At 41.8% G+C, this 14870-nt stretch overlaps 1 long non-coding RNA gene across 1 annotated transcript; it reads left to right on the top strand.

The window, feature by feature from the left end:
• The first annotated feature begins 932 nt into the window (after positions 1-932).
• LOC147824262 (uncharacterized) lies at positions 933-12915 on the top strand. The gene is made up of 3 exons (XR_015442566.1): positions 933-1134; positions 6049-6104; positions 6581-12915. It is a non-coding gene; the product is annotated as an uncharacterized LOC147824262 (long non-coding RNA).
• The last annotated feature ends 1955 nt before the right edge of the window (positions 12916-14870 follow it).

Genomic DNA, 14870 nt, shown 5'->3' with positions numbered 1-14870 from the left:
GTAATTTTCATCTCCCTGTTGTTTGTCATTTAATACTATGTTAATATTTAATTCTTACTTTAAATGTAACATAAAAATTTTGCCCAAATATTTTCTTCTTTAAGAAAAAAAATGTTTCCAGTATGTAGACTTTTCTCATATGATTACAACTATCAATTATCATTTTAGATTTCTCTAAGAGCTTTGCCTAAGGACGTAAGACTGGGCAATGTCATTTCGTTTTGATTATACAACTCTCATCCTAAAACGGTATTCTCCTTTTATCTGGCCATTTTGTTGGTGACAGAAAATCAAGACAGCCACCTATGAAAGTCCCTTGCATTTCGTAGTCTAACCGAGCTCTCCTTGGTAACCCCAGTGCTATCTTTCCCTTCCTCTCTTCAGGTCCCTGTTGAAACTCTGACATGCCTGTAGGAGAAAGCCTGCATGTTGAAAAGCTTGGACAGAATAAGGCAGCACCTTAAGCAGAATTATTCAGGAAGGGACTCCAAGGTACAGCATCACTGCTTGCAGCAAAGGTGCTCTGCTGAAGTCCAATTTGTTCTGGGTAGTAGTGGGTGACTTGGGTGCCTTAGGTTATTGGAAAGAGAGGGGTCTCCTGCAGCTGCACCAATGAAGCATGGGTGTCTAAAGAAAGATTGTTCAGTACCGTAGTGATTGGCCAGCATAACACTGCCCATCTAGAAGGTAAATTAATACCTCTATTGTAGAAAATGGGTTAATATCTTTAATGTACATGTATCCATAAGCAGAAAAATGACCAAAGATTATCATCAGTAATTTAAAAGGGAACTAAAATAGTGGATAAACATCTGGTAAAATATTAAATGCCACTAGTTAATATTAAATAATAATGATGATAATGATAATGATAATAAATGCCACTGGAATTTCAAGCTACTTGAAAAGGGGAGAAGTAGGTAGGTAAACTGAAAAGTAAGGCATTCTCTCTTGATTTGTGTGCCTAAACAGAAAGAATATGTGTCTGTGTGTACCGTATCACATTTCCGGAACTTCAGGGAAATTCTTTTTTTCTCCTTTCCTCATAGGAATCAAAATCACTACTTCAATTCTCCGCTGAGCTTTCTGAAGTGTGGATCTTTAACAACAAACATAAGTTGGGAACAAACGGAGGTGGGAAATTTTCACTTGCCGTTTACCTTTGCCTTTTGTTTTTGAAGATGCTACTAATGTGCTATTTATTTAATAGCAAAAAGAAAAATATAAAATTTGTGAGTGAAAATATTAAGAAGTTAGAAAATGGTTGGAGGATTTGGGACAGTAGACACTTTTGAAAAGAAAGACTGTCCAGTGGACTAGATATCTCAACTGGGAAGCGAACATACTGATTATTCCATTTGTCTATTTTTTTAAATGTTTAAACTTTCTTCCCCCAGAGATCACAGATTGTTAGACGGCAATGAGATCTTAGCGGCCACCTAGTTTTAACAGTCATCACACAGAAATGAGAACTGGAATCATGAAACCTGTAGAAATTATTCAGGCAATTCTTGACCAATTTTGCACTAAACTATGTACCTTCCACCAAATGGCAGCTTGATTGCATTGGCCAAGTGATTGCTTTGGAAAGAGATATAATCCTATTTGATTTTCCACACTAATTCCAAAGGGCGATTGTTCCGGGAAAACTTGCTGTTCTCCCAAAAGGTCACTCCAAGATACCTAGGTCGGCTTTGGTAGACAAACATTTCTTCCTTTCTTAGGAGAGTGTGAGACTGTTACCTACGCCTCTTGCCCCCTCACTTGCGGAGTTGGATGTCTTCTCTGAAGTATTGGGCAGCATTTCAAAATGGCTCTGCAGTGGTGTGCACACAGGGCTCTAGCAAGAGGAGAGAGTGGAAAGGATGCAGATATCAAGAAATGAAATGAAGAAAACACAGATAGAGGGAGAACATCCTGATACGATTACTTTGGAAACCAACAAAGCTAAGGCAATAAATACATTTGTGTGGGTGTTCCTTCTGGAAAATCAGGCCAGACAACTTAGTCCATTAAATCACAATAATGTATTCATTATTTTGCCTGCTATAGAAGCAAAGAAGGAATTTTTAATGCCAAACACCCTCTTCTAGGATACTTTGTAATCATGTCATGACCCGTGGTTTCAGGGAAACTGCTTCTTCTATCCAAAGCTGCAACTCTTACCTTTTGAAAAACTGTCTGCTCACTTCCTGTTTTCCTTTCTTCCCTCTTCTGGCTTCACGGCCCCTAGCTATGATCCTCTGCTCATTTCTCTCCACACTCAGCCATCCTCGAGGGTCCCGCGCCCTAGCTTCACCCTGGGTTAATTAACCTCAGCCCAAATGTCCTTCGCTTGCTGCAGAGTGATTCTGGGCTTCCGCACGCCCAGCAGACCTGTCCCTGGCATGGGCAGGATGAAGCAATCCATGCCCATTCACTGCCAAAGAGACAGCAGTGCAGAATCATGAAGAAGAATCGGAAGAGAGACCTAATGTCCAAGAACTCATATCTACCTGGAGCTCACAATGAATGGTCTAACAGAGGAGCCAAAATTAATCGACAGGATTAGTAAATGCTAACCGGAAATGTAAGTGAAGTTAAAGGCAGAAAATGTTCCCAAGACTCTAAATATCAGCGCAAATATCACCAGACGATGGAGAAGAGGGCTGCTTTCTATCTTTCATCTTCCATTAAACAAATATTCTGGGCCTACTGAACTCAGGTGATCTTTTAAGCTGGCTTTATAGGATCTTTTGTGCTGGTTTTACAGGAGTGAAGAAAATACACACAAGATCCTACTTCTGATGAAGCTTGCATTCAAAATGGAAAAGTCAAGAATAAGTAGATAAATGTAAGAATATAGTAATGGGCAGCAAGTACTATGAGCAAAATACCTCTGAGGAGGATATACTTGGGCTGAGACTGGACTGCCGAGAAGAAAACAGACATTCGTAGATGGAGGGTGAAAAGGTATTTCTAAGCAAAGAAACAGCAGGTGCAAAGGCCCTGAAGTAGGGATGGCCTTGGCCTACCAAAGCATAGTGTGGATGAACTGAGCATTATGACATGCGGTTGAGAAAGCAAGCAAGAGACACATCATGTGGACCTTTGCTCACATGACACTGATAGTGTTCTGTGACAGCGATGCATTGACAGTACTTTATTTCAGAACATAAACACATCTGCTGAGCATGTCATTAGAAATGGGATAAGCAGAAGATAAACACTCAGGGAAACGCACTGTAGCTGACTGTCGGAGCAGTGGCATGCGGGGCTTGGCCACAGGGAGATGCTCAGTAGGGAAGGTTAAAGGGCGCCTGAGCGGTCTGTGGACTGAAGGGAGTGCCTATCTGCAAAGCGACAGCAGCAACTTGATACCTTAGATAAGGGTTCCCGTGACTGTCAGTGTTTGATTTGTTTTCCTGTGTTTGCAACTCTAAATTTTCGTAGCTAAATTTTGTCATGTCGGACCCTGGCTGATCGGATTGAATTGATAGAATGATTCAGTTCTGCTATAAATATTCACTGCGCTCTAAGACGGATCCTGAGCCCCCCTGGGCTGTGAGTCATGGGAGTGACTGCTGGGCTGCAAAGGTATTCGCGCCCGGGGCAGAAGGCAGCGGCAGAACTACAGGGCAGAGATCCCTGCGGAGTGAGGGGTGACAGCTCTAGTCCAGCTTCACATCAAGCGGAAAGAACAGGAAAGGCAGGGTGCGCCCAGTTTATACAGACAGTTCGAGCCCTTCAGATGTGGAGCTGCTTTCGTAAAGCTAAGAACACCATAATGATAGGTAGCAGTGATAAACAAGGTAGTGCAGCCCACATGTGTCTTTTTTTTTGGTACCGGGGATCGAACTCGGGTCCTTGTGCTTGCGCAGCAGGCGGTGAAACCACTGAGCTAAATCCCCAGCCCTTCTTGGGTCTTAACAAATACGGCATGTATCTGGAGAAGCAGATGTGCCTGAAATCACAGTGAATGTTAGAGTTACTTAAAATGCGCGGCTGAAAATAGCCAGGAGGAAGAGAAGGCCCAGGTCCCGCAACTGCTGACACATGAGGCAGGGCCAGGGCTCTGCCACCTCCTGAGCAGATCATTTATTGTCTCTGGATCAAAGCTCATCGGAAAGTGTCTTGGCTATCAATTCCTTTTTGAAGTTATGATAAACAGCTGTACAGGTGCGATAATTTGCAGCATTTAAGTTCTCTGAAACAGAATATATTCCACACTTTCATGCCTGAAGGTATACAGATACCTTAGAACAGAAGTCAGTTAGAACAAGAAGGTATTGTTACTAGATGGTTTCTGTGAGACACTGCTTGGTCACATTTCTCAGAGTCCATCTTTTCATGTTTTAACATTGGATGAAGCTGGCGTCACGGTGCACACCTGTAATCTTGACACTTGGGAGGCTGAGGCAGGAGGATCACCATGAGTTTGAGGCCAGCCTGGGCTACATAGTAAGTTCAAGGCCAGTCTGAACTACATAGCAAGACCCTGTGCCAAACACACAAACAAACACAAAACAAAACAAAAATGAACATTGGATGAAGTCCGAATTTCTACATAAAATAATTAGGAAGGATTTGTAGTTTTGTCTTCTTTCCATAAAGAATGTAGATTGTATTTATTTGTTCATTACTGCAGGCTTCAGCTTTCCCATTGCTGGGATCAAATACCTGACACCTGCAGTTTAAAGGAAGACGGGGTGTGTGTGGTCCAGATGCAGTCAATGATCAGCTCTCCCAGGCGGGGGTGTAGGGAGCAAGCTGCCCAGCTTGCTGCAGAGGGGCGTGGCCAGGGTCAAAGGCATCACTGAAGGCCCTGCCCGCCACCCTGCCACACCCAGAGTGGGGCTTACTGAACCCTGGAGAGCTCCAAGTCCACTCGGCAGAGAGCTGCGGATACAGGTCACAGCCAGCAAGGGATGTGCGGAGAACTCCAGAATGTCATTGCCATACCTCTGAGCTCTGTAAATCACTATGGAACAGAGTCTTCCCTCCAGTATATACAGACGCATGGAGATATAAAGAGGCTTTCTAAAAGCTTTTAATTTTTAAGTAAACTCAAGAATTTTAAACAAGGCAAATTTTGGTCATCACACATAATTCCTTGTTTTTATTTTTCCCAATATTCTATTATAAAAATTTCCAAACAGAAAATTTGAAAAATTATAGTGAACACGTATGAGCCCAGCAGTTCGCTTCTACCATGAGCATTTGATTTTATGCTTATTTTATCAAGATCTACTCATCTATCACTTTTTCCATCCATCAATCATCTTGTGTTTTTTATTATAATTCAAAGTGAATTGCTAACATCTGTGTATTTCCCTCAAGCGCTCCACCATGCACAGCTGGAGTTTATTTCTTGTTTGCGTTCTGAGTTTTTACAAATGTACTTATTACTCGAACCTAGGCTGTACCAAGATATTATTGTCTTTTTCCAAAGGTCCCAATGCTCCTTCTAAAGGAATCCTTTTCTCTGCCCCAAGGGCAAATAATGTTCTGATTTTTTTTCTACTGCAGTGCAGAACTTCACATAAAATAGAAAATATAGTAGGTACTCTTGTGTTAGGTGTCTTCTGTTTAGTAAAATATTTTAAAAATTCATCTTTGTTAATGTATATATCAGTAGTCCATTCTTTTTCATTGCTGAGTAATATTTCATTGTATTCATATACTACAAGTTTTTGTCTATCATAATAAAATTCCTATAATCATTTTGTAGACTTATTTTTTAGGAGTCTCCTACACACATTAGCATAAAATTTATTATTGTCACTCTACGTGTTTCTATTTTTTTATCTCCCAAAGGGGAGAACTAATAATAACTTCCTCCTAGTGTTATTACAGTGATTAAATGAGATAGCATACATAATCGGCTAAGTGCCTAGCAGTAAATGCTCAGTAAGGGGAGATTTCGACAGTAGCATGAGACAGCTGAGGATGTTTGGGGCAGGGAGAGGGCTGGACTACAGTCACTTTCAAGAGTTGTGGGAAGAACAAATTTTAATCACACGGATTTGCCAGATAACTTTTTTCTTTCCCATTTTGCTTGTCTCCAAGGATACCGGTCCATTCTCCTCACTTGGATGTGTGTGTGTATGGAAACTTCTGCTAGGGTGAGTCATTCTGTTTTTTCAGTTTTTTCTGGACAGCTGGTCCCAAAGTGACCCCATCAGGAATGTAGAACTTAACCTAAGATGTCCACAGCAGTCCTCTATCTCTGGCTGGGAAATAAAGACAGGGAGAATTCCTGTTTGTAAAATAACAGGGTGGGACTGGACAGTTCTTCCTCCGATTCAGGGGTGTCCAGACTGGGGTTCCAGGGGTGCCCCTTGAGCTCACAGTCCCCCCACCATGGCTTTCTGGAGCTCCGACCCCAGCACAGTGCTGCCCACAGTGCTCCCAGGCTGTTAAACATGGCGGCCTGGAGCTCTGACCCCTTGGCTGCACTGTGCACGGCCCCGGGAGGTACTCTGTAGGCGTCCGCCTGGGACAGGTCTCTCCCTGGGCCTCCACGCCATCTGTGACATCTGTTGGGATCCAGGTGGAGGCCACCAGGGCTCCACAGTTTTTTTCTTCTCTGTGGCTGCAGAATTAGCCCCATGTGGCCAGGACAAAGTGTGTGACCTGCAGCTTCCAGACGAGTCACACTGGCTTCCCTGAGTCCAGAGAGGAACGCATCACGCTGGAACTTTCATAGCAAAGGACAGCAGGGAGGGAACACGGCAGGGCCATCAGTGCACCAGGCTTGCTTTATCCCTTCCTGGACCCAGACCTCTCCCTGCCTCGCTAAGGAAATGAAATTTGTAGATTCTGTTTTTGTTTCACTTGGATAAACACCTAGGATTGGATTATTGGATTGCACGGTGTGACCAGAGAGCCAACATGTTTAGCTTCATACAGTTTAGTGTTGCTCATAGAGTATGTATACAGTTTTACACTATAATGTGTGAGAATTACACTTGCTCCATTTTGTAAGGTTTGGTATTATTAGTCCTCTTAATTTTATGCAAATTGGTGAAGGTATAGAGATAGCCCTTGAACTTTCAGTCTGTATAGCCGCAAGGACCAATGACGTGCACACTTTTGCTCCTGCATATCAGCCGTGCATGGCACAAGATATACCGTACAAATGACCCTATAAAGCATGCTCTTATTTCTAGGGCACTTATTCTGTTTCATTGCCCTCTTGGTTAACCCTTATGCCAATAACATTTGTATCAATTAATGTAGATGTACAGTGAGATGTGAAGTCAGGAAATAAGCAGCCCCTGACTCTGTTCTTTTCCAAGATTGTTTTGGACATTCAGATCCTATGGTTTTCAGATCAATTTTGATTCAGTTGCTCAATTCTAATAAACTCTAATCAATTCTACTGGGCTATGGTTGGAAATGAGCTCAATCTATAAATCCATGAGACAAAGCTGGCATCCGGATACTGAGTCTTCCAGTCCATGAACTCGGTACAGCTCTCCCCTAACTTCCTTCAGCAATATTTTGTAATCATCAGTGTAGCAGTCTTTGATACCTTTTGTTAAACACATTGTCCTAGGCACCATTATAAAATGATGCTTATCCTGTTTCATTTTCTTATCCTTGCTAATATGCAAAAATTATAAATGTACTCATTACATGAAAACATCTTTGTAGACTTTGTAGGATTTCTTTTCTTTTTTCTTTTTTTGGTACTGGGGATTGAACTTGGGTCCTTGTGCTTGCACAGCAGGCGGTAAAACCACTGAGCTAAATCCCCGGCCAGGATTTCTTTGAAAATAGTTATGTCATCTGTGTGGAAAAGGCACCTATCATCTTTCCTTCCCTACTATCACTTTTTTCCTTATACTGGTTAAGATTTCCCATTTAATACTGGGTAGAGATGGTGAAGGTGGATACTGTTGTGTTGTGAGACAGAGCACTGTAAAGCTGAACAAAGAAAATAAACTCAGTATAAAAAACATTTCCCAGAAAACAGTGTTGTAAATTTTGTTTTAAACACCCGAGCAGAGTTTAAAGAAATTCAAAGAAAGAAATACGTTACACTTAGAAAATACAATACTTAATATATCTGGTCTTCGAAATTTCTTCATCAGGATAAGGATTTTCTCCCATGTCATTTCTCTTCACCAGAAAGCCATTTCTTTACCACTGCTTATAGCACAGGTGGTTTTCTTCAGTGATAATTTCTCTTTCTTTTCTTTTACCTGAATGTCTTTATTTCTCCTTTATTCTTGACCATATAATCTAAGTTCATTGACTATTAATTCTAATTTTGATCGACTGTATGATTCTAAGTTGACAGTTTTGTTGTTGTATTATTGCTGTTTTAACCCTTTACAGATACTCTTTCAACTCTGGCCTCTAGGATCTCAAATAAGATATCAGTAATTTGAAACAGTGGTTCCCTCCATATAATATGTCATCTTTCTCTTCGCTGTAAGAAATGTTTCTTTATATTTAGTTTTGGCAGTTTTCTGTGATGAGAAGAGATTGATCTTTCTTTATATTTATCTTGCTTGTGGTTTGGTGAAAGCTTTGATCACCAGATTAAAGAAATTTGGTATTATTTCCTGAAATGTTTTGCACCTCGCAGTCTTTCACCGCCCTTCTAAGACGCTGGTGTCTTGTGGATCAGATATTTTAGGACTGTCCTCAGCTACCTGAGGATTTAAAATACTTTTATTCATTTTTCTGACTAGATCATTTGTACTTATCTACCTTCGAGTTTTACTGAAGTCTTGATTGTCACAATTTTACTGTTATGCCTTCACATTGTATTTTTCCACTATAATTTTCATTCAGTTCTATTTTACAGTATCTGTACATTTGCTGAAATTTTAAAATTTCATTATGAAAAGATAGTTCATTGATCACAAGCATAATTCTTGCTTAAAACCACTGTCTGCTAATTCCTGTAGATGCTCCCTAGTGACTGTTTTGTCTTCTGAAAATGAATCCCATTGTCATGTTGTTTGTATCATGTAACTTTGGATTAAATCCTAGGTGTCAGAAATAACACATTGTAGAAGCTCTCGATTCTTCATGTTTCTCCAAATTATTGATTTTAATTTTTATTTATTTATCGATTCTCCTTTAACAAGTAATTAACTGGGCTGGGTTCAAACTACAAATGTCTTTCTAGCAGCTTGAATCTCTGTTTAATTATTTTATCCTTAGCTGGGCTGCCTACATCTCAGGATCAGCAGAATGTGAGGCTCACCCTTCCAGCTCTCTGTTTCTGGGTTTCCCTCTTTGCTTTCTGGTCACTGAGGTTGCCAGGAACACTGTGTGCTGGGCATTCCCATCTCTGGGTTTTCCGTGAGAATTTCTTCTACCTTGTGCATCAGGGACCATGTCTGCCCTTGGGTTAAGGCCACTACAGAGGAGACCAATGAAGAGCCAGTTCCTCCCTCAAGTGTCAAAGAGTCTGCTGGCTGGAACTTCAAGACTGTTGGAGGGTGTAAGTATAGCTTTGTTGCTTTATTCTTGTTTTTGTGTCAGAGTTTATAGCTGTCGGATGAAGTAGGGAGGTGATGTCACCGTAGAAGTAGAACTTGGGTGTCATGTTTAAAATTTAAGTCTTTAGGGGAGAAAAGTTCAGTGCAGTGTCTTGAATGTCAAGAAAGCAAACATACATTTAGAAAAGTTACATTTTCTCCTGAACCGGATCCTAATTTTCTTTCATGAGTTTTTGGAGAGATATACAAATTTCTCACAATAATTTGTTGTAATGTTTAGACTATTTTAAACCCGAAGCTATGTAATTATGTATAGCATAGCTAATGCTGGCATTTGCAGACATTTACCCTTGCAGATGGACGAAGTTAAGTGATTCAAGGAACCTCTCTAATGTTACCGATGAGAAAGTGAACCTAAGGATTGTGTGATTTAAACAGCAGCTCACATCACTGTATTCCAGCTGAGCTATGGGAAACATGTCCTTGAAATTTTATTCTGTACTATATCATTACATAGTACTAGCTCTGCACTTCTATTGGGTATAGTTAGGACCATATAATTTCATGAGCTCCTAAGGGTCACAGGGAATTCTTGAATAATACATATAGGACAACCTGATGTGTATTGAGAATCACAAAATTCTTAGTATCTGTAAACAAAAGTGTACCCTACAATGTTTAGTACAAAGTAAATATCTAAAAATATTAATTCTTTATCTTCTCATTGTAAATCTTTCTTCTTATTAATCACTCATACTCCAGAATTCAGGGAGACTGTGGGAAACTAACACTGTTACTCTGTTTTGGACTTTTTTATTTCTGTTCTTTTAAAGTAGATTTAAAGTCAAGGGTTTCTAGCTCTTCATCCATAGGTGTTTCTCCTTCTGATCTTTCAGTGAGAATTATAACTCTAATCCAGAGGTAGGGAAATTTTATCTCTAAAGAGACAGATAGTGAATATTTCAGATCTATAGGGAATGTTTTATTGTTTGTTCTTCTTTGCTTGTTTTTTAAACAAACCTTAGAAAGTAACAAGGCACTTTCCTGAAGTGTTGTACAAACACAGGTATGGGCTACCTTTTACCATCTTCTGTGTATTGGAAATTCCTACTGTGTAATGTTCTTGAAAAAGCAGATGAGAAAATGTATAAGAAACACACTGTAAACCATGCTGTGGTTTATTTACATTAGTGGAAATAATTACCCGTTGCCATGTGGAAAGAAGTACGAAGGCCTAAAGACTTGAATAGCTAAGGTATATTTTGATGGGGGAACAATCTAGGAAGTTCTGGGTCTTTCTAGACCAATAGGGCAAGAGATGGTATTTTCCAAATAGTAGGGGGAGATCCCCCCACCCATATCTTGAGCAAGTAAGGTAGAAGAGACACCAACACACACATTACTTCACAGTATTTTTGTAAAGTTAACCTTAGCAAAAAGAAACTGATTACCTTGGGATTAGAGGAAAATGCTGTAATTAATCATCTCGAGCCCAGGATGTACCATAATTTGACATTCTCATAATTTAATGTTAATGTCTATTATTCAGCAATTGAATTTCTCTTTAAGTTCCTTTTTTAAACTTTTATTACATAGTCCTTCAAATGAGTATTGTAAATGTAAAAGTGAATGATTATTTGTTGTCTTTTTGGCTGCCTTTTAATGGACATAAAAATGAGAATTATGTCTAAAATATGTTTAAAATACTTTATTCATCATGATATTTTCTGGGAGAAACAAAGAAACTAGTTTACTTAACAATCAGGTCTTATTTAATTCAAGTCCACAGAATTACTCATGACTGATAACATTAACGTTATTCTAATTTTAATTTTTCTGTGAATTTAGGAGGCTTATTTTTTTTAAAATTTATTTTTATCAGTCCATGTTTGCAGAACATAATGACCGCATTCCTCGTGGGGAGCTGGTGCATGCACAGAACACTGCTTAATTCGTTTTTCTTCCCCTTCCCCACCCCACCCGCCTCTATCTCTTGGTACCTTTCCTTTCCCAAAAGATCTGTTTCCTTGTTTCTTATTATTCTATCTTTTATGCTCTTTAATTTATTTATATTTTGAGTTTCTCATATAAGAGAGCCCATGTGGTATTGAAGCTTGTGTGTCTGGTTTATTTCACTTAAATTATGGTCTCAAGGTGCATCCATTTTCCTACAGATGCCTCAGATTTACAGAAGGATTATTCTTCATAGTGTAGGATATTCTCTAGAGCAAGGGAGTGAGAAGTCTGGCATTTCCGTGCCTCACAAGAGCAGGGAAAGCCTAGCAGGTCCTGTGTACATGTGCCAGGCCAAGGTGGTTCACAGGCGCCATTTTGAGAAGCCCCAGGTACCATTTTGAGCAGCCCCAGCACCATGCAGGGTGCTAAGAAGGTGTGGGAAAGCCTGGGCTGGAACACAGTGAAGATCCAATTTCACAATCTCTTTCGGTCATGCCTAAAATTGGAAGCAAATAATTAAATAACAAGTTACATGCATCACAAAATCATGTTAAGCACATTGGCTAATTCTCTAGCTTAACTGTTTGATGGAAAGTGGGAAGCACTGAGTCAACGGACAAGGACTAAGCCTAGGAAGACTGCTATGTGAAGGTAGGAAAAGGGGAGGAAAAGCCCTGGGAGCCCCACCCACAGCTTACAGTCAGAGTAGTATCAGGAGAATCTGCTAACAGAACGACACACAAATCAGGAGCTCGATCTTACCAGTGTGTTTATGAGTCACACAAGCTCCTAACACTCCTCACAGGAGCTGCTGACTTCTGTGACTAACACTGGGACTTTTCAAATTACATGAGTAACAAAAGAAACTACTTTTCAAACGTAAAATTCAAAAAATAACTCAACTGGATTAGCAAACTTGCTTGCTTTGTGAAAAAGACACAAAAATTATCTGTACAAAATCAGGATATACTAAGGGGAAAAAAAGAAAAGACAAATACAAACTTTGGAGTTTGGAGGTATATTGAGTTTCTTCCATCCCTTGAGACTACATTACCTGTGTCACCATGTCCTATAAAGTCCATCTCCGGTAGGGATGAGCAGTAAATACATGTTCACTGAGCATCATGACGTGCCTGGCACATTTCTATTGATGGAAGAAAGAACAGAAACAGAACAAGCCCTTGTTCCATGGAGCTTAAAAATCAAAGAAAGGTAGATGACTAACAAAGAGAGAAACACACACGTGCTAAGTCAGCTGGGAGAGCACCTAAGGGCGAGAGGTGAGGGACAGGGCGTGGGCAGCCGCGGTACTGGCTCTCCTAGGGTGCTGAGCGAAGCTGCTCTGAGGAAGGGGCATTTTGGAGAAGAAAGCTGGGGCTGGAGGGCTCAGGACACAGGCCCAGGGCGACAGCGGGGCCGGCAGGGGACCTAGATCAAGCCCTGAGGTGGGAGCCTCATGGCTGGGACAGTTGAGGAAGAGCAAGGGGCGGGGCGGGTCTGCGGAATGGTTGAGCAGCAGGGCAGCAGGGGGCATGGGAAGGGGAAGCCCGAACGGAAGGCCGGAGGATGCCTCGCCCTTGGTGCCCTTCCACTCCTCGCCCTCATCCTGTCTCCAGGTGGCATCCTCAGGCTGTGAGCCCACACTGGCCTCCTGGGCCTCCCTTCTCATATGAATGTTTACTTTGCCACAATCTCTGGTTTCCCTCAACCCACAATGGATCCTGATTCTCCTGTTTAAAGTATCCCCCTATCTAAAGCAAAACAAAGCAGAAACAGCAAGACACTTGGCCAAAGCATGTTCAGGGCAGTCAAACCCGTGGGTCAGAATTTCTGAAGACAGATGGTGTAAACAAACTGCTTGTTCAGGACCGCTTCGTAGTGGGGCCAACTGTGAAAGCTGGACAGAGTTCAGGTCTGGAGTAGGGGTGCCATACCCGGGGATTAGAGAATGAGGGGAGCAGTTATCTCCCGACATGGGCGTCACCCCAAAGGCGTCAGCATCCTATCCTCAAGTACCTGGGAATGTGGGCTCCTTGGGAGCTAGGTCTGTTGCAGCTGGAGTGAGTGCCAAAGAGGTCAGACTGCAGCGTGCTGGGCTCTTAGCCCGACCTGTCCTTATGAGAGAAGGACAGAGACGCACAGATAGATTCCCAGGGAAGACAGCTGTCTGATGACAGAGCCTAGAGTGCCGTGTCTACAAGCGATGCCAGGGATGGTTAGCAAGCTGGAAGCTGGAAGAGGCAAGGAAGTATTTTCCCTACAGGTTTCACAGCGAGCATGGCCCAGCAATATCTAGATTTCAGGCTGCAGCCTCCAGAACTGTGAGACACCAAATTTCTATTGTTTGAAGGGTTCCGGCGTGGTAGAGTATGTATTGATTGCTGTTCCACAGCCCTGGGAAATGAGCATGCTTCCCTTTGGCCCAAAGGAGAAACTCAGAACCCAGAAAAGGCAGCGCGTCTGGCCATCCTCAGCCCCCGAGAGCAGACAGGGACCGGACCGGGCAGACGAAGAGCGGGAAGAATCGACACAGCTCCACAATGGCCTGGCAGTGCCTTCCACTGGCTGAGGAAAATTGGAAAATAGAGGCCACCTGAAGCCCTTGCTTGTGTTCCTGGGGTCGCCAGCCAGGAGCTCACCATAGACAAGAGAGGAACCAGGATCTAGAAGGGCAAAGGGAATGCCCTGGCCCAAGTCCTGAACAATTTTGTCTCAGTGTGTCTCTCCTGTTTCACTTCTGTCCCTTCTTCACAGGATGAATCTGATCAGACGCCGGGGACTGCCGGCTGCCATTGTGTGTTTGCCTCTGTGGTCCCCTTCTAGACACTGTCCTTCCAGCCTCATCCTCCTGGCCTTCCACAGAGCGCTCTACGAAGCACTGGCGGAAAGCACCCTCCGGGAGCTGAGGGTTCTCAGATCTCCCCTGCAAAATCTGCCCATAGCAACATTTGGGGGCTGTCTTCTCTATTTACTCCAGGGAGTCCTCCGGGTTTGGTCTGGATTCTATTCACCATTTATAATAAGCCCTAGGTGTATGAAAGTGATGTGCACACAGTGGAGATTAATACATATTGGTTAAATGGCAAATGATAATTTTAGTATTGAAATGAACCCTGAGGAGGATCAGTTTCCCATTATACAGAAGTGAAAACTGAAGTGCTCGTGGAAGTGCAGGTGAATGGACCCTCACTAGCAAAACGGGTCTAAGGTGAAGACATCCCTTTGCTCAGTCTAGTACTTTCCCATACACTATAGAACAGATATCCTCATAAAACTAAGAGAAGCAATGCCAGAGTCACAGAAATGGAAGAAAACCCCAAATGTAAATGAATTGGGAACATGTGAATAAGAAGCTTCTTAAGATACTTGCATGTTAGAATTTTTTAAAAGTATTTGAGGAAATATATTGAGCTTTTGAGCTATATTGACTCCAGTATTTGAGAATCAGCTTGTGGTGCTTAACATCTCTCA

The sequence above is a fragment of the Heterocephalus glaber genome, unplaced genomic scaffold (genome assembly GCF_053883595.1).
Source record: "Heterocephalus glaber isolate CG9 unplaced genomic scaffold, H.glaber_assembly_v1.0 deba00001550, whole genome shotgun sequence".
Classification (NCBI taxonomy): domain Eukaryota; kingdom Metazoa; phylum Chordata; class Mammalia; order Rodentia; family Bathyergidae; genus Heterocephalus; species Heterocephalus glaber.
This window is presented reverse-complemented; position numbering and strand designations above follow the sequence as displayed.